Source organism: Marmota marmota, unplaced genomic scaffold (assembly GCF_001458135.2).
Source record: "Marmota marmota marmota unplaced genomic scaffold, marMar, whole genome shotgun sequence".
NCBI lineage: Eukaryota > Metazoa > Chordata > Mammalia > Rodentia > Sciuridae > Marmota > Marmota marmota.
This window is the reverse complement of record NW_025999961.1, coordinates 13,356,117-13,376,806: the sequence shown is the minus strand read 5'-3', so window position 1 is coordinate 13,376,806 and position 20,690 is coordinate 13,356,117.

Sequence of the window (20,690 nt, the reverse complement as noted above, 5' to 3'; positions counted from 1 at the left end):
GTGAATTAGGATTTTGAGGTCGGGCACATTTGAATAATATATTAAAGTTGTATTGTATATCCTTTTTTCTTTCCTCCAATTTTTACTACTTTAAGTTTTTTATTGTTCTTAATATATATGTATGTTTGTTTTATTTACTCTACTGTCTTCCCACTTACCTGTCTACCCCAAATTACTTCCTCTCTATTCTCTTGCTATTAACCTTCGTTAGATTTCTCTTCCATTCTTCTTAAGATATAGTAACTCTATATCCTCACCTCCTACCTCCTCAGCATATCATTGTACACCTCCCCCAGTTCTTGGTCCACCATCAGAAACTGTAAACCATTTTAAAACTTATTGATTATATTGTAGATAATAATTGAATTGATCATTTCTGTATAGTACTTGTACTGTAAATGTCTTAGTAGCAACTAAGTGTGTTCGAGGCTGTATATTGTTTATATTGGGGTCTGTTAACATTGTCCTTCCCATCAAAGGATAGGTATTGGACCTCTACAGGTACACTATAAGCCTACAAGGTAAAAATAGTAATGTCTTGGATCCACAGTGCTAGAGGGAAAGACAAAAAAGTGACATAAAAAGACAAGGGAGGAAAGTGCCCCAAACAATCAAGATACCATGTTATTAGAATCCATGGCCAGCTCAACAGAAGAAAATTACAGAGAAGGCGTGCTTATTTACATAATTAAAATGTTCTGTAAATTAAAGGATGGCATAAGAGAATAAATACAGAAAGCGAAAGATCATTTTGATAAAGAGCTACATAAGCAAATACAGGATGCAAAAGATTATTCAGTAGGGAGATAGAGGCTCTAAAAAAAAAGCTAACAGAAATCTTTAAAAAAAAAGAAACAAACAAACAAATTTAAAGTTAAATTGAAAGCATCACCAACAGATTAGACCACTAGGAAGACAGGACCTCAATGAAGACAAAATATATAATCTTAAAAAGAATATACACCACAAGTGAAAATGGTAAGAAATCATGAGCACAAAATTCAAGAAATAAGGGATAGCATAAAAAGACCAAATTTCAGAGTTATTGGGATAGAGAAAGGCTTACAGTTCCAAACCAAAGTAATGAACAATCCATTCAATGAAATAATATCAAAAATTTTTCCAAATATAAAGGGAATTGGAAAACCAAATTCAAGAGGCTTACAGGACAACAAATGTAGAAAATCACAACAGATCCATACTCGGGCACATTATAATGAAAATGCCTAACATACAGAATTAGGGGAATATATTAAAAGCCACGAGAGAAAGAAATCAATTTACATGTAGGGGACAAAACACTTAGGATATGTGAAGATTTATCTACCCAGACCATAAAGCTAGAAGATCCTGGAACAACATATATCAAGGCTCTTAAAGAAAATGGATATCAACCAAGAATCTTGTATCCAGCAAAATTAAGCTTTAGATTTGATGCTGAAAAAAAACCTTTCATAATAAAAAAAAAATCCTTGGCAAAATAATAAATGAAGAAGAAGTTAAAAGCAACAATGAAAATCAGCAGAGGGAAGTATGACACTAAATAAAGAGCTAATCAAAGAGAAACCAAGTCATGTTAAATAACAACAACAACAACAACAAAGGCCGGGAATACAAATCATATCTCAGTAATAACCCTGAATGTTCATGGCTTAAACTCACTAATCAAAAGACATAGGCTAACAGATTGGATTAAAAAAAAAAAACAGACCCAATAATATGCTGCTCCAAGAGACTCATCTCATAGGAAAAGACTTCTACAGACTGAAGATGAAATTTTGGAAAAAATCATACCACTCATATAGACTGTGGAAGCAAGCAGGGGTTTCCATCCTCATATCAAATAAAGTAGACTTCAAGGTAAAGGTAATCAAAAGGGATAAAGAAGGACACTACATACTGCTCATGGGAACCATACACCAACAACACATAACAATTATAAATATATATGCCACCCAAAATGGAGCATCTATATTGATCAAACAAACTCTTCTCAAGTTCATGAGTCAAATAGACCACAACACAATAATTTTGGGTGATTTTAATGTAGCTCTTTCACCACTGGATAGATCTTTAAAAAAAAAAAAAGCTGAACAAAGAAACTATAGAACTCGATAATACAATAAATAACAAAATTAACTGGCATGTATAGATTGTTTATCCTTCACAATGGAATAAAATAGAAATCAATAATAAAATAAAAATGGATGCACAGCCTAGTTCTACAAGACGTTTCAATAAAAACTAATACAAATACTCTCCAACTTATTTCAGGAAATAGAAAAAAAAGACAGCACTTCCAAACCCATTCTAGAAGACCAATATCACCCTGATTCCAAAACTTGGCAAAGACACATCAAAGAAAGAAAATTTCAGGCCAATATCTCTACTGGAACTAGATGCAAAAATTCTCAAAATATTCTCTCAAATCGAATACAAAAACATATCAAAAAGATTGTGCACCACAATCAAGTGAGATTCATCCCAGGAATGCAAGGTTGATTCCACATAAGGAAATCAATAAAAGTAATTCATCACATCAATAGATTTAAATATAAGGATTTTATGATCATCTCAATAGATGCAGAAAAAGCATTTGACAAAATACAGCACAACTTCATGTTCAAAACACTAGAAAAAATAGAAATAATGGGAACATATCTCAAAATCATAAAGGCTATCTTTCTAAGCCAACATCATTCTAAATGGAAAAATGTAAAGCATTCCCTCTAAAAACTAGAACAAGAGAGGTATGCCCTTTTTCACAACTTCTATTTAACATAGTTCTTGAAACACTGCCCAGAGCAATTAGACAGCCAAAAGAAATTAAAGGGATACAAATAGAAAAAGAAGAAGTCAAATTAGTACTATTTGGTGATGATATGATTCTATACCTAGAAGATGCAAAAAAATCCACCAGAAAACTTCTAGAACTAGCAAATGAATTCAGCACAGTAACGGGATATAAAAACAGCATCCCTAAATCAAAGGCATGTCTGTATATCAGTGACCAATCCTCTGAAAGGGAAATGAGGAAAACTCCCCATTTACAATAGCCTCAAAAATAAATAAATAATTAAAATACTTGGGAATCAACCTAAAAAAGGTGAAAGGCCTCTACAATAAAAACTACAGAATGCTAATAAGGTAAATCAAAGAAGACCTTAGAAGAGGAAAAGAACTACCTTGCTCTTGAATAGGCAGAATTAATATTGTCAAAATGACCAAAGTACTAAAATCACTACACAGATTTAATTCAATTCCAACCAAATTCAATGTCATTCCTCAAAGAATTTAAAAAAAGCCATCTTGAAATTCATCTTGAAAAATAAGAGACCCAGAACAGCTAAAACAATCCTCAGCAAGAAGAGTGAAGCAGGTGGCATCACTATACCAGATCTTAAACTATACTACAGAGCAATAGTAACAAAAACAGCATGGTATCGGTATCAAAACAGACTACTAGACCAATGGTAAGGAATAGAGTACATAGAGACTAACCCATACAATCACAGTTATATTAGAAAAAGACATCAAAAAGATACATTGGAAAAAAGATAGCCTGGTCAACAAACGGTGCTGGGAAAACTGGAAATCCAAATGCAACAAACTGAAATTAAACCCTATCATTCACCATACACAAAACTCAACTCAAAGTGAATGAAGGACCTCAAAATTAAACCAGAGACCCTGTGCCTATTAGAAGAAAAAATAGGCTCAAATCTCCACCATGCTGGATTAGGCCCTGACTTCCATAATAAGACTCCTATACTTCAAGAATTAAAATCAAGAATCAATAAATGGGATGAATTTAAACCAAAAAGCTTCTCAGCAAAAGAAACAATTAATGAAGTGAATAGAGAGCCTACATCTTGGGAGCAAATTTTTAGCACTTGCACATCAGATAGAGCACTAATCTCCAGGGTATATAAAGAACAAAAATGCTAAACAGCAAAGAAACAAATAACACAACCAAAAAAATGTGCCAAGGAACTGAACAAACACTTCTCAGAATATACAATCAATCAACAAATATTACAACTCTCTACCAATTAGAGAAATGCAAATCAAAACTACTCTAAGATTCCATCTCACTCCACTCAGAATTTCAGCTATCAAGAATACAAACAATGTTAAGTTTTGGCAAGGATGTGGGGAAAAAGGCACACTTGCATAGTGCTGGTGGGACTGCAAATTGGTGCTGCCATATGGAAAGCAGTATGGAGAATCCTTGGAAAACTGGGAATGAAACCACCATTTGACCCATCTATCCCACTCTTTGGTCTATACCTCCAAAGGACTAAAAATTAGTATTCTTGATCTGGGGATGTGGCTCAGGTGGTAACACTCTTCACCTGGCATGCGCGGGGCGCTGAGTTTGATCTTCAGCACAACATAAAAATAAAATAAAAAGATGTTGTATCCACCAAAAACTAAAAAATAAATATTAAAAAAATTATCTCTTTCTCTCTCTCTCTCTCTCTCTCTCTCTAAAAAAGAAAGAAAGAAAAAGAAAGAAAGAAAGAAAGAAAGAAAGAAAGAAAGAAAGAAAGAAAGAAAGAAAGAAAGAAAGAAAGTATACTACAGGGACAAAGCCATATTAATGTTTATAGCAGCACAATTCACAATAGCTAGCTAAATTGTGGAACCAACCTGGTTTCCCTTCAGTAGATGAATGGAAAATGTGGTATATGTACACAATGGAATATTACTCATCAATAAAAGAGAATAACATCATGGCATTTGAAGATAAATGGATGAAGCTGGATAGTATAATGCTAAGTGAAGTTAGACAATATCAAAAAATCAAATGCCAAATGTTGTATGTGATATAAGGAGGCTAATTCATAATGAGGTTGGGATGGGGAGCATGGGAGGATTAGACAAACTTTAGATAGGGCAAAGGAGTGGGAGGGAAAGGAAAGGGGCATGGGGGTAGAAAAGAGGGTGGAATGAGATGGATATCATTACCCTAAGTATATGTATGAAGACATGAATGGTGTGAAAATACTTTGTATACAACCAAAATATGAAAAATTTAGATCTGTATTTGTAATATGAACTGTAATGTATTCTGCTCTCATATATAACAAATTAGAGTTAAAAAATAAAAAGGGACTATAAAATTAACAAAAAATAGAACAATATACATATATACACAGAGACATATAAATACATACACATATGGGCATAATAAAAGAACATAGAAAAATCAAGAAAATGCAACTTTATTTAAATTGTTTTAAGTGTCAAGAGGGCCTTTATTTTATTTATGTATATGCAATGATGAGAATCAAACCCAGTGCCTCACACATGCTAGGCAAGCACTCTGCCACTGAGCCACAATCCCAGACCTAAAATACAACTATTTATTTTTTAAAAATAGGAAAGCTTTAAATATTAAAGAAAAGCAAAACCGGGGAAAAACACAAAAATGCAAAATTTTCATGGTATGAAAGAAGAGGTAAAATTTTTACAGTTCCTGTGGACATCAAAAAAGCTAATAGATAATATGAACAATTTAATATCAATAGATTTTTATTTAAATCAAGTTGAAAACTTATTCAAAGGTCACAATTTTCCAGTATTTGCAACAGAAAAAAATCAGAAAATCACAATATCCTATTTATATTTTACTGTAAATGTGTATTGAGCAAACTTTCTATTAAAAAAATAGTAGTCATTGATGGATTTGCTTGTTAACCCTGTCAAATATTAAGAAAGTAATAACAATCTAACATAAAAATTTTTAAGAATATAGGAAAAAATAATACATATCACACATTATTTTATAAGGAAAATGTTTTACTTACATCAAAACCAAAACAACATATGGCAAATTAGGGGAAAAAAGTACTAAATTGTTCCACAACATTAAATATATATATATATATATATGTTTGTGTGTATACATGAATACATATATTAAAAAATCCTTAAAATCATTTATATAGAGATAGAAAAATTCACAAAACTTAGCATCAATGTATGATACTTGATCTTTTAAAAAATGAATGGAATCAAATTTCCCCAAGCTATTCATAACCCTGAGAATCTGACAGTTAATATTGAACATCACAATTAAAGACACTGTAGTTAATCCCGATATTAGGAAAAAAAACAAAGTTATGGCTATTACTGCCTATGGTTGAATAAAGGTCTCAGCCATTGCAATAAGACTAATGTAGTAAACAAAGATGACTATGGAAAGCAGCACTGTGCTGAACATTTTGAAAACCTTGAAAAAGGATTCTGAATGTTCTCTCATTACAAATAATGAAAAATGATACACATACTTGGCCTGATTTGAAAATTACACTGTTTATACATGTATTGAAACATCACCTGGTACAACACATTATGTACAATTCTATGTCAATTAAGAAAGAAGAAAAGTATGTACATATTGGAAATGTGATTGTTCATGTAGAGAACTATAAAGAATAAATAAAAACAAAGTTAATGAGAGATTGTAACAAACTTGTATGTCACCATATTATTATACAAAATTCTATGTTTTAGCTTTAGATAAAGTAAAAAGTTATAAAATGAAATTAAAACTACAAAGCTAAAAAGAAAGTATAGCTATGGAAGAATATTCTGAGACTTGAGGGTCTAAGGTAATAATTTGGGGAAATCTATTGTTGGAATTTTTAATGGAGTTGTTAATAATTATGATAATAATTATGCTAATAAGAGTTATGATGAAGTAGAAGTTATTATTAGTTTTAAGAATCCAGATGATTGAGTGATATTTGTGGGTGAAGAGCTTGACATAATGCCACTTAGTTATCAATTCTTCATCTGGTTGGAATCCTGCTATATTCCCTAATTCTTTCCTGTTTTCTGCCCTGTCCCAATCTTTCCTGGGTTGTTGCTGCCAGGAGTTCATGTGTGTGGGGGAGATGTTTCTCACCTCCCCATCTGGGTACTACTGGCATGCAGAAGTAAATCGCCACTCCTTGCCGGTGGGGCTTCCCTAAGCTCTCCTCCTCTTCCTTCAACCTGAGGTGCTCTGAGCTCCTGCATTTGCTGGAAGTCTTAAGGAAAAAGATAGATATGGAAGAGCTTGCAGCTGAGTTCTCAGAATCCAGCTCTTCACAGTAGGGCACACATGGTTATTAAGGAAACAATCAGTTTTGATGTTCTCTCCTACAATCTACACATCAAGTTTTGAAGTTTATTTATTTAGAATAAAGTCCTCAGCATTATGATGGTAATATTAATGGACAAAAATAATACATATTACATATTATGTATAGATAAGATTTTGTAAAACATGTTACTCTTATTCTTTGTTAGAATGGAAGGATTGATCCTTTCAGATTTCTACTTTCTAACAGAAATTGAAAAACTTATTCTCTTATTAATTCTTCAGTTTCTGATAATTGGAAATTAATATTTAAATATACACACACAACTATGTATGTGTGTGTGATGTGTGTAATTGCCCTTGTCTTTTCCCTTTCCCAGTATTTGAATTGAATGCCTTAATTAATTTTGTATATTTATAAAATATTTTGAATATGGGTGCATGTTAAGCTCTCCTGGAATTATTTAGGGCATATTTCATATTATGTTTATTATTATTGTCTTTTTTGTAATACTGTGATTTAGAGAGAATACCAGTTAATCTAGAAAATTGTATCCTATCATTGAGGTTTACAGAGTTAAATCAAACCTTAATAAAGTAAATTTATAATAAACTCAGAGCTGAATTGCTTAGATAATTGAAATAAAATCACCTTGCTTGATGAATCTTTTTTTGAAATTTTTCTGAACAAAAATGAGTTTGATTTTTCTGTCAGTCAATTAAATAATCAAATCAGAAACAATTATTCTGGCAAGACAAATGCAACCATCTCCATTTTAGCAATCTTGGGCAACTTTTGTAGTAGTTTTGAAGCTGATTTCAAGGACTTTGAAAAAAATAAAATATAATATAATAGTATGTAAGAGACTTTAATCAGTGTCTAGGTAAATTTTAATTAGACTATTTATTAATTAGAAACCCACAGCAAATGTTAGTAGGAACCACCACAGTAGTGGATTTGTTGACCACATTGCTCAGGAGGGGCCTAACACCCTAATTGCAATAAGCAGCAACCAGGCAGAAACAATTCTGTGCATGCAGTCCTAGCATGTCTTATATCTTAAAATATTACCCTAAGTTTAATATGATTTATTTGAAAAAAATATTTGCAGTCTTTATTCATTGCTCTACAATAATTTTGTAAATGATTTAATACTATTTATTCAGTAGTTGAGTTCTGCATTAATTTTCTTTTCCTCCCAAATAAAATGGTGACGTTTTAATTCTTCAAGAAACCAAATTTCTTTTCATCCACTTTATAACATTAATAGTCTCCTACATAAACAAAGTCTCACTCTGTTTATTCTCATTGGTCTGATTCTTCTGTCTCAGTCATCTTTAAAACTGTTTCAAAAATATCACACTTGTCTCAATTCTAGTTGCTGATAATTCACTTGAACTATAGTCTTTATTAACTTCATTGAAAGGAGGCTCTATTTCCTTCAAATAAACCATAAAATTCTTACAACAATGTAGATATTAAAGATTTCTGTTTTCCTTTGCCTCTTACAGCTATATACCATCATCTCTCTTTAAACCTCTAATACAAGTTTATTTTATTTTATACAGCATTCAATTTTATATAAAGTGTACCCCAGGTAGGTAGAAGCATGGGTTTTTATGAAAGTTCTTGTGTAACATAAATGTATAACATCTCCAGGTATAGCTTCTTGGGGATGTTTCTAGGGTTTAAAGCTTTTGCATTAACTTAATTTTGGGCTATGATGTTTATTCAGTACCTACGGGTACTCGAATATGCTTGGTACATAAAGACATACCAAAATTGTACCAACTGTGATGTGTAGACATTCCAGAAATGTGCTCTTTTATTTTCAATCATACTTACATAAGTATCATAAAACCTAAATTAATAAACATGTGACATGTAATGCAAAGGGTCGCTAATTCTAAGTACATATTTGCTTTTAAAAAAATTACTTCATTATTAATGGAAACTACTACATATAAGTATGTTATTCACCTTAAGGAAGCAGAAGCAAACTAAAACAGTGTTCCTATATTGCTTACATTCTAGGGGAAGCCGGGCAATACAAAATGATTCACAAGATATTTTATACTTCCATGCTGATGCTGAGGACACGGGTCTAAATGTTGGATTTAAAAACAAACAAACAAACAAGAAAAACTCACTAGACATGTTAGGTTATCATAATGCCTACATACTTACTCATTATTGAGAATACTTTCATGTTGCACCCCATAGAACTTAAACATACTTCATTGTATAAATGCAAATTGGGGAACAAACACATTTTATTTTGGTCTAAGTGAGTTTAGCATGTCCCTTCAATAGATCACTTTGACTTGTGGAAAAAAAAAAATCTGCGATGGATGTAAAATGGGAAAAAAAAAGATGTTAGATTAGGTTTCATAAATATAAAGTGACTTGATTTAAAAGTCTGTCACTTGTAATCTTTTTCCCAATACTTTCTTTGATAAAACTTCCTTTTATTAATAAAATCACAGTGAAAGTTGGTAGGTCCTTTAATACTGATAACTGACAGAATTAAAACTGAAAGTCCATGTCTGTTATTTTCAAATTCAAAAGTCTGGGAACAGCTGGAAATATTCTACAGCACAAATAACATGCCCAAACAAATGTTTTACAACCAGTCAAATTTTTGAAATAATTTTTAGTCGAGATGATTTAGCAGCATCAGAAAAAGTGTTTTGAGGAGGCATGGTGGACCATGCTTTAATCCAATTGGCTCAAGAGGCTGAGGCAGGAGAATGGAAAGTTCAAACCCAGTCCCAGCAATTTAGTGAGATGTAATCAATTTAGCAAGACCAGTCTCAAAAAGTACAAAAGGCAGGTAATGTTGCTCAGTGGTTAAGCATCCCTGGGTTCAATCCTCATTCAAAAAAAAAAAAAAAAAGCTGCTTTTGAAGAATCAAAATTCTGTATGGCTATTTAGTGAAATTCTCACAATTACATTGAAATCTGATAAAATGAATATTTTCTTTTTTTTAAAAGAGAGAGAAAGGAGAGCGAGAAGGAGAGATAGAGAGAGAATTTTTAAAAAAAATATATATTTTTCAGTTTTCTGTGGACACAACATCTTTATTTTTATTTTATGTGGTGCTGAGGATCGAATCCAGAGCCCCGTCCATGCCAGGCAATCCGTTACTGCTTAAGCCATATCCCCAGCCCTAAAATGAATATTTTCTTCCCTCAGAATATACATACAAACTAGTGAAAATATAAGTGATAAGAAATAATACATCTCCCTACTTGGTATAAAATTTCCTATGTATTTTATAGAAGGAAATCAGAACAGTAAATGAATGGAATCCCTAAGGAAGGAGGAAAGGACTGCATGGTGAACTACTAGGAACCAAATCTATCAAATTGTGCTATGTCCACATATGAATACACCACAATGCATCATGCTTATTATTATAATGCACTAATTGAAGTCATTTTCTCCACTGTCATCATCATAGAAGGGAGATCAATAGAATGAATCAGAGAAAGAAGGAGGAGGGGCAGGGAATATTCTGGGGAATAAGATTTATCAAATTATGTTCATATGCAAACAAGGCTTACTGATTCCCATTATAATGTATAATTATAAAGCACCAATAAAAAATGTTTAAAAGTACCATTCATTGTCTGTAATTATAACTAAAATAGTGAAAAATATCTAATAGGAAAAATATCAATATTTTCAATTTTTTTTTCACTTTATTGTTTTTGAAAAAAGATGTCTGAGTCTACATCTGAAACACGCTTTCTATTTTCTCAAACTCTGGAAAAGTAATTTCTAGAATATGAGAATAAAAGGATTTGACAAAAAAGTTTGTTTTGTCCTAAGAGGCTTACTCTTTCACCTTGTTAATTCAATTTTTAATTCTGTTATGGTTGCATTGAAATATACACCTCTTTTATAAGACTGAGCCTGGTACATTAAAGACAAATATCATTGTGTTGTAAATATCCCAAGATCATACGTTAAGTATGGTGCTTGGGTGATGGATGCTCAGTAATAGAGAAATAAATATATGGGTTAGCTTTTTTCATTCAGGTGTACTCAGCATAAATCACAATAGGGCCCTTTTGAACATGGATTGCAACAGAAGAGGGAGCTATTTTGCAAAAAGATTTAACACTGTACTCAGACTGTAGTACAGCTGGGGGAGAGAACAAATCATCAAAATATTGAAATGTGTATTTTCCTCATCATAAGTCCTACATAAGAATAGTTGAAATTTAGTGTTAAATCTGTTACTGTTCCATTTGCAGGAGCATATTCCTATGTGGTTGCCGCAGTCTGGCTGGGCACAAAATCACCAGCCACTCACAGCCTTGTAGATTCAAACAGCAATTCTTTATTCCTGAACTCACACCGGCACTCTACAAACACGTTCTCGGGGAATTCACGTTCCCGGCCCCCATCACGTTCTGGGCAAAATCCCAAATACTCTCTGAATCCCACGAGGCAGCAGGATATGCCCTATTCCCAGCAGGGTACACCTTAAACCTGGAACCGCCCTAAACCCGGATTGTCCTAAACCGGGAACGCCCTAAACCCGGATCCGCCCTGATCCTTGAACAAGGTCACCTTACATGCAATGACACTGCAAATGACCTGGGTCATGCCATGCGTCATTCTTAGTTAGCAATGGCCCTCAGCATGTGGTGAATACAGGTATGTATTCACAAGTTTCCACTAAGGGTGTGATTTTGTATCTGCAATTCCTTCATAAACCTAATGTAGTATTCTCCCCTGCATGAACCTAAAGTATTATTCTCTCTGAATTTTTACATAAGCTTTTGTCATAAAAAGTTCAAATTATATAATATTCTGTGATAAATACGTTCATACAGTATCAACTATTTCAGTAAGAAAAGAATTAACTTAGATTTATTATATAATATTTTTTAAAAAAATAGCTTCTTTTTGAAATCTGTTATTTTTTTGTGATTTTCACTTGGACTTCATTGTTTCATTTTTTCACTTAAAACATTTAATTTGTTAAGCACTATTACTGAATGCATTTATGAAAGGACAGGATTTAAACCTGTTGCTCAACATTGAATCATTTTATCACACTTACTTCAGTGTTAGCAAAGATTTTAAAGCATTTGTTAAGAACTAGATTTCTCAGTGTACTACAGTGATATGGCCACATGAATGTTTATAGCAGCTCAATTCACAATAGCTAACCTATGGAATCAACCTATGTGCCCTTCAACAGATGAACAAAGGAAATGTGGTATATATAAACAACAGATTATTACTCAGCCAAAAAAATAAAAAGAATGAAATTATGGCAATTGCTAGTAAATGGATGGAGCTGGAGAGTATCATGCTAAGTAAAATAAGTGAGTCCCCAAAAAACCAAAGGCTGGATGTTCTCTCTGACATGTGTTTGTATTAACTCTCAATAAGGTGATGGAGTCAGGGAGGTAAGGGGGAGAAATTTATTAGATTAGACAAAGGGAAATAAAGGGAAGGGAGGAGGGTACGAGTAGGAAAGACAGTAGAATGAATCAGTCATAACTTTCCTATGTCCATATATGAATACATAACCAGTGTAACTCCACATCATGTACCATAAGAAGAATGAGAAGTTATACTTCCTGTATGTATAATATGTCAAAATACATCCTACTGTTATGTATAACTGAAAGGAACCAAAAAAAATAGAAAAAAATGTTCTTTTAAAAAAACTAGATTTCTAGCTGGTATATTTATATATTAAAGACTGATTAATATTGAGGTTATCATTTGGATATCAAGAATAAAATTCTGCTGTTGAAGAGGACTTAAAAAAATCTCACTTTAGTATTGTTCTGAGGTACAATTGTTTTAAACTATGATTTTGGAGATAAAGATCCTGTTTTCTAGCCTGGTGGGATGGCACATGCTGGTAATCCCAGCAGCTTGGGAGGCTGAGGCAGGAAAATTGAGAGTTCAAAGCCAGCTTCAGCAAAAGTGAGATACTAAGCAACTCAGTGAGACCCTGTTTCTAAATAAAATACAAAATAATGCTGGAGATGTAGCTCAGTGGTCAACTGCCCCTGAGTTGAAGCCCCGCAACCAAAATATAAAACAAAATCCCATTGCTATATGCTTATGTTGTTACCCAAATATTAACCACACATGTTAACAATTTTTACTTCTTTTCCTCTGGGGTTTATTGGTATAAAGCCTACTAGGAGGAAAGGACTGTAACTCAGAAACTTAACTTCTAAGTTGATTAAAAAGCTGGTGAGAAAGTATTACAACATACTTTAGTTTGAAAATGCTTATTTTTTGTAATTCTATGGGTTTAGCATATATTTCAGAATACAAAGGAAATGTCTTTGGTGTAATTTCTTTTATAAAACGTTGAGCTCATATGGTCTCTATCCATGGATAAGGGGGAAAAAACCTGTGCACATATTCAAATAAATTCCTTAAAATATTTTCTAATAATTGTTATTAAGATAAAGTTATAGATGAATATTTATGTTTTAAGCAAGTACATATCTCCAAAGTTATAATTCAATTATTAATGTCAGCTTAATATTCCATCTCATTATTCCTTTTCTTCCTCCCATTTGTTATCAAATTTCAGTTATCCTTCTGAGTAGGCCAAATCAATGAACACAAACATGTTAACTCACAATAGCAAACATTTGAAATGAAATTTTATTTGTCTTTGAATTTATTCTGGAATTGAATTTATTACAAAAATTTCAAGTAAAATAATTACAATTTGTCTGAATGGGATTCACCATGTGACTGAAGAATTATAGTAATGATAAAACCCTTACCTAAAGTGATTAATAATAAGTGCATGATTATATACAAAAAACAAATTTATTGGCTCACAGAATTATGTCTTCTGATTTTTTTTCTGATACTATTTCCTTATTTTTAATTTAGAAATAATTGTAGGCTTTGTAAAAACTAATAGCAGATTCCTCAATCATCTTCATGAATGACAATTCTCTATATTTGTATATAGAAACAGTAGCTTTGATATTACTTTGAAAACTTGAAGACTGTTTGGGCTAAATAAATATTTAGTTTACATAATTTATTATTTTAAAAATGGTGGTATATTTGCTTGTACCTTACTTGTGGATTTATAAAGTATTTGTTGCTTGATCGCTATATTTGAGGTATAAAAATTGTTCCTTTATATTTTAAAACAATAGTTTTAACGGAATATATGATAAAGTTGATTGCTATTTTAGTTTTCTTGTTATGATGTATAGATATTCTGTATCTGTTTTCCATAAATTATTGGAATATAGTTCTAAATATTAAGTTTTATGTTTTATTTTTCATCTTTAAAATATTCAGTAGCAAAAATGTTAAGTTCTTCTTTGTCTTTCACTGGCCATCCTTATTATCTGAACCATTTGACCTGCACCATTTTAATTTACTTGTTCTTTTATCTGTTTTTCTATATTTCTCATCAAAATTTTTTAGTCTATTCTTTCTTGGGCATCTGAGTTGCATTCTCAGTTTTTAAGGAAGTGGGGTTTTTGGTTGTTCTTGTTTTTTTCTGTGCTTAATCCATTTCTTTCTTTATCTTATTTTTTATATATATTTCTCAGTTAAAGCAGGTAACTTTTTCAGGCTCAATTATTTTCTGAAGTATACTTAAGCCCATTTAGGATGAAAACTTCAAATTTTCTTTTTCTCTATGCTTGTTTTTTTCTCAGTAATATTTTACTTAATTGGTATTATTAGATTTTATTTTCAAATGTATTACAAAATATCTGTTAATGTGTTGTTTTTAATGTTTTATTCTGGGTTTTCTATTTTTTTAGTATGGGCATCTTCATTTTTGAGTTTACTAAAATTCAATGTTGGGTGTTTCTTTTGCTTTCCTTTATTTTTTGGGGGGTGGGGTGGGATGAGGGGGAGTTGTGTGTGAAATGTTTTCCCAGATACTTGAAAACTGATTAATCATCAAAAAAGAGTAAATTGAAGAAAATATTTTTTTTAATTTTTTTATTAGTTGCTCAAAACAATATAATGATCTTGACATGAAGAAAATCATTTGTGAGATATCCATCAATCATGTTTTTCAGTTTTAACCAAAAGAGATATGATTATTTTTAAAGAATATATATTCCATTTAAAATAAAATTTGTTCTATATGTAATATAGTTCAATTATAACCATTCTGCTACAATCCAAAAACACTTTCTAGAGAAAAAAATATAATTTAGCATTTTATATTACAATATGTTGTATATTAGATACACTTCAGGATTATCAAGTATTATGCCAAATAAAACCACAAACATTTTATAGTAGTTTTATTTTAAATAGGCTATTCCATCTTATTTTCAATCATTAGTAGTTCACATGTAGCCAATATATAACTTCTAATATGTTAAATAAGAGTAGATAATAACACTATTAGGGAATTATATGTTTTTTAGGTTATGTAATTATTTATTTATTTGCTCTTTTTTAGTTGTACATGAGAGTATAATCCATTTGGACATAATTATAAAAGGTAACTGACAAACGAGTTGTATATCACTGAATTGCAGATATTTGAAACACTAGAATGACATAATCCAAAGTATTAAACATAATCAAATATTAATACTTTGAACTTCTTCCACTTGTGTTTTGCATAATGGTTGATAAATTTTGAGAATTTCTTTGTTTCTATCAAAGTGTAAAATACCCTGCCATGCCTTGTGAGTTGGGTATATTGCTCTGATTACTGTTTTTTAAAAAAATCTTTAGACAAATTAAATGTAGTGGGCTTTATTTCTGGAACTACAAAAAATAATCAATGTAGAACTATATATTGGTATCCAATAGGATACTAAGTTGTACAATGCTCAACAGAAGCATATATCCCATAAGTAAATAATAATTGTTATGAAAGACTGCTATGAAAATACTTTGCATTTTTTTTCCACCTACATGTGTTTGTATTTCAATGGACTATTAGTTATACTTTAAGACAAAAATACCTGTAACGGATATTGGAATTAAAAGCATAAAATTTGAAATGCTTAGAAAGGTATTTTAAAAAACAAGCAGCAACATATTAAGAGTTATGTGAAAAAAGAAAGTTTTGGAGTCTCTGGTATGGTGACTAGAACTATGTACTTATTTATGAATTTCAGTGTAATTGACTTCCGGCAAGTTATAGAAACTCACTGTGTCTTAGTTTTCTTATCTGAAAGATGTGGCCAAAATATTATGATCTTATACTTGATTGTTTTCTTACAGGAATATATATCAAATGAAAAAACACAATGCACATATAATACAGTCATACACTGCTGCAGTCCGGCTGCAGCAAAATAACCGGGGGATACTGCAGCAAAATAATCAGGGGGTGACGAGCAACTTGTGCAGACTGATACAGCAGGAGTGGGAGCCCTTTATTGTAGGACAGGAGGGGTATATATACATTCCACACAGCTTATCTTAATTAACATAAACTAGATACAGCAGTCAACCAATAAGGAATCTCCACACTTAATGGCTCACTGGCGTTACTTCACAAACCACTCCCCCTGGCAAAATGCCAGGCGCCATCCTGACTTGTTTACAGACCCTATCAATACACCACCACATAACGGGGTTTTAGTCACCATAAAATCACATGTACGATGATAGTACGATAAACAACTTTCCTGGTGATATTATAACAATCTTATTTGTGTAAGTAAAAGTCAGTATTCTAGGTATACTTTGCAATGTTCTCACAAGGACAAAGTTGTTTAATAAGACATTTCTCAGAATGTACTATGTACAAATAATGATTACATAGACCGTGATTTTATAGTTCAAAGATGTAATTTGGGGAATTGATTAGAGCTTAAATAGTTACCAGTCAGAGAGAATACCTTGCATTATAGAAGTCCAAAGTTATGTGGAAGCACAGAGAAAAAAATGTTAATGGCTGTATATAAGATAATAGACATATCTGTTTTCTTTAGGGGAATCTTATTCATCAACAACACATGGATATTAAATACAGGATTAATTTAATGAGACTATAAGGATTAATTATAATATTACAATTTAAGTCTACATTAAATATATTTTAAAATTTTAACAGATAAATCTATACACTCATAGCTCACAAATACAAACATAGATTGAAATATTCTTTTTCAAAATGTAAGACAACAATTAATTCTATATACATCACAACAGCTTGGGCTTTGTTGAAAAGAAAATTATAATTTGGGTTGTCACAAAATTGATGACATTATATTTCTTACAGTGAATTGAGAATTCTGATATTCACTTCATTACTCTTAAAATCAATTCCTTATCAATTTTATAATTTCTTGGTTATTTAAATATTTCAAAATCCAACAAAGATCATTGTAAAACAGAGTCCTTGCTTTTGCAATGTGGAGAGTCCCAACAAAGTATCCATTCTGCAAAGCATCTTATTTTTACATTTGCATTACATTCATTCTGGTATCTCAACAACGACTGGAACATAGGAATTTTAATTATGGCAACTTTGAAAAGAAATTGTTTTTCTTGCTTAAGTCTTCAAAAGCAAACTCTTTTTCTGTTAATAAGGATAAAAATACTTGCATCTGAAAAACAGCACTGACTAAAATTACCATAATATTAATTTGTGAAAGTTTTAGTTATGGTTATTTTAAAAATATTCCACACAGTGAGACTTAAGAGAAACCAAAAACAAGGAAGTCATATTTTGGGTGAAACATTCATGACAATCTTAGTGACACACACTAATTTTCCCACAATGACATTGTGTTTCACAGTATCTGAATGACAGTGCTTACTCTCATTAGAATATCAAACCTAACAAGATTCCCTTAAAAATAACAAAGTCAAGCTTAAAGGCCTGCTTTAGGGCATGAAGTAAACTAGAGAAATGTGAAGTGACAGATTCTTGCTGAATGTCTGACAGGGCAGCAGTCCTGACTGATAATTATTCCTGGCACCATCCTACTTTGAAACAAAATTGTCAGAAAACAAATCATAAGTGCCAAATTTTATTATGTTGCCAAGCTTGTTTTAACTTTCTCAACCCTCATTTGTGCTTAAAAGTTAGAGTAAGAAAAAGTCTGACAAAATGTAGTGATTCTAGCATTGTATCACTGCTTAATTTTGTCTATTATGAAATGTCTGTATTTATAGAACTCATTGATCTGTCTGTATGATCTATCATCTCCTATATGTGGTTGTCCAGAACTACATTTTTAAAATTGTTATTAATTAAATTCAACAATATATATTTTTAGTTTGTACTAGCAAATTGAATTCTTCCCCTTTTACCTTAAATCCCTATTTTTTTCTTTGTCTTAGTTTTTTTTGTTTTTTGTTTTTTTGTTTGTTTGTTTTTACTTTTCTTGTTAGATTAACCGACCATCTCAAATTTTCTTGGATCTGTCTAGTTTCTATGATTTTTTCAGCCAAGTATATTCTTAAATGACTCCTAATTAAAATTTTAAAGTTGTTGCATTAAGAAAGGTAGGTAAAACTGAGTAAAAACAACTCATACCAAAAAAAAAGGTCAATCTCAAAAGATTGTCATATGAATTTCTGTAGACTTTCTAAATGACAAAGTGATAGAGATAGAAAACAGATTTAGTTATTTCCTTGGTGAGAGTCAGTGAAGATACTTTTTACTATGAAGAAATAGCATAGAGAAATCTTTATGATAATAGGATAGTTCTGTATCTTAATTGTTCATGTGATGCCATAAACTTATGTAGAGGAAAAATTAACATAGAGTTATACATAGATTTAAAACTTAGTTTTAATTTTCTGGTATTGATGCTGCTTTATCCTTATGTAAGATAAAACAAGTGGAGAAAGATTCCATCCAACTACAGGTAAATATATAATTATTTCAAAAGTAAACATTTTAAAAAGTGACACCAAGTTATATAAGAAGACTGTTGATTATATTTTATTTAAAATAAATTTAGTTTAACTGATGTATAAAAACACAAATTGTACACGAGGCAGTAAGATTTTTTTTACATATAGAAAAATTCTGTAATAATCCTTTGCTATTAAATGTATTGGCATCTGTATCTCCTTTTAAGAATATTAATATTTGATTTATATACTAGTGTGATTTGATATTGAGGAAATACATATTTTTTTCTTTTTATGAATTTAATTTTCATCATATATAACAAACTTCTTTGTATTTTTTTTTACTGTCTTTTATTTAAGGTCTACTCTTTTTAATATAGTCAAAAGTACACCTGCTTTCCTTTGGATCCCATTTGAATGAATCATCTTATTTGGAATACCACTTTCAGGCTATTAATGTCCTTATATGTAAAGTGTAGGCAACATATAGTAAGGTCTTTTTTTCATTAATTATTTCTAAAATTCTGTACTTTATTGGAAAATATAATATAGCTACATTCAAAGAATTATCAATATTTACTATTTTACCTCAAATTTTTCTTGCTTTTTAGATTTTTTTGAAATCTCTTTAGTTTTTATTTCTAACATTATTTTAGATAACTTTGGTGGTTAAGAGATTAACTTTAGAAAATACTTTGATTCCTTTACTATTATGTGGTTTTTTTTTCTACTATGTCTTTACTTTGTTGATACCATAAGGCTTACTAAAATACATTTTGATTTTAATAAGCTATTCTGAAATGACAACAAATTAACTTTATCATAAAATAGTAATAGTAGGAGAGAGAAATCATTAAAAAGAAAACTAAACATTGAATCCATTTCATCACACATTTTTAATTTTGATATCTCATTTTATATTTTTATACATGGTTTCTATAGTTTAGATCTTAAATATTCCCCAAAGGCCCATGTGGTAAAAGTGAAAGTCTTTGCTACTACCATGGCACTATTGAAAGTTTTAAAAATTAAAAAGGAGTGTAGTTGTCTGGGAGGGAGAAGTACAGCCTTTAATATGGTGTGTGTGTGTGTGTGTGTGTGCGTGTGTGTTTTCCCTCTGCCATGGTATGAACAGTTTTTCTCCTCCAGGAGATTTTGCCATTACGTACTGCACCACCCCAAATCCAAAGCAACAGGTCCAATCTGTCAAACACTGAAACTTCCAATTATTTTAGGTAATCTTTTAAAGGAAAGCGTACATTAACAATTGCCTATCTCATAACATATTAAGGTAGTTAATAACTTTTATTTGTTTATTTAGTTTTTTTGTTTCCTGGATTGAGCCCAGGGGTACTTAACCACAGAGCCACATTCCCAGCCCTTTTTATATTTTATTTTGAGACAAGATCTCACTTAATTGCTTAGGACCACAGTAAATTGCTGAGGCTGGCTTTATACTTGAAATCCTCCTTCCTCAGTCTCTCAAGTTGCTGGAATCACAGGCATTCAGCATCATACCCCACAATAAATAATGTTTAATTGCTTTTCTAGTCTTCATATTAATGCTATGAATACTAGTTTTTATTCAATGTATACAATCCAAGTGAACTAGAAAACCATTATGAATTGTTCCATTGTATTTTGTTTGGTTTGGTTTGGTTTGGTTTTTGGCGTCCCAGCCTTGAGCATCTTCTTTTTATATTTGACTTTTTAGAGTTTGATTATATATGTCCTGGGTTAAACCTGATTGACTTAAATCTGACTGGTGACATTTCTTCTTC